The 1,062-nt window shown below is 38.0% G+C and overlaps 1 non-coding gene across 1 annotated transcript; it reads left to right on the top strand.

Moving 5' to 3' along the window:
* Positions 1 to 284: 284 nt before the first annotated feature.
* On the top strand, positions 285 to 391 carry LOC139846103 (small nucleolar RNA R71). The gene has a single exon (XR_011758847.1). It is a non-coding gene; the product is annotated as a small nucleolar RNA R71 (small nucleolar RNA).
* Positions 392 to 1,062: the final 671 nt, after the last annotated feature.

Genomic DNA, 1,062 nt, shown 5'->3' with positions numbered 1-1,062 from the left:
CGTGAATATCTTTAGTCATTTTTTCCATTCGTCTCTTGAAAACATCTAACTTTGCGGAAATGGAATCAAAGTCATGGCTAGAATCGGCTCTAGTCGCTTTAGATGATCTAACGATGTCTTTTTCTTGATGCCACTCATGTGAGTGGGAGGCTGTGTTATCAATAATTTTGTAAGCTTCAGTTGCGGTTTTCTTCATAATGGAACCACCAGCTGCTATGTCGATGTCTTTTCGTGTAGTAATGTCGCATCCTTGGTAGAATATATGTACTATTTGATAAGTGTCTAAACCATGTTGAGGACATCCTCTCAACAACTTTCCAAATCTTGTCCACGCTTCATATAGAGTTTCATTTGGCTTTTGTGTGAACGTAACAATTTCTCCTTGAAGTCTCACGGCTTTAGATGCCAGAAAGAATCTTTTAAGAAATTTCTCAACTAAAACATCCCATGTGTCAATCGCCCCTTCAGGTAACGATTCTAACCAATCTTTGGCTTCTCCCTTTAAAGTCCGGGGAAATAACATGAGATAGATCTGTTCATCCTCAACTTCTCTGATTTTGAATAGAGTACATATCCTATTAAAGGTACGAAGATGTTCGTTTGGATCTTCTTTTGGCGTACCACTAAATTGGCATTGATTAGTTACCATGTGCAGGATTTTTCCTTTGATTTCATAATCTGGCGCATTAATCTCTGGTTGAGTAATTGTGTGACCTTGGCCAGTGCATGTAGCTCTCATTTGGTCTTCCATACTTAGAGGTTCCTGATTTTCCATGATTGAATTTGTTGAATCTGAATCACTAGATGATTCTGATTTAATGGTTTCTTCCTCGACAATCTCTGGATGAGTAATTTGTGGTTCAGGAGGAATGATTAGTGGTTCAGGATCTCTGAGTTGTCCTTGAATATCCTCCGGGTTCTCAATTGTGAGGTCGGGTTCAAAAAATGGATTATCGGTGAAATGTCCCATTCATATTGATTATAAACGTTCTATATTAATTGATTTCGTTGCGAGGTTTTGACCTCTATGTGAGACGTTTTTAAAAGACTGTATTCGTTTTT

Source organism: Rutidosis leptorrhynchoides, chromosome 4 (assembly GCF_046630445.1).
Source record: "Rutidosis leptorrhynchoides isolate AG116_Rl617_1_P2 chromosome 4, CSIRO_AGI_Rlap_v1, whole genome shotgun sequence".
NCBI lineage: Eukaryota > Viridiplantae > Streptophyta > Magnoliopsida > Asterales > Asteraceae > Rutidosis > Rutidosis leptorrhynchoides.
The sequence above is the reverse complement of the archived record's forward strand: the minus strand, read 5'-3'. Positions and strand labels throughout refer to the sequence as shown.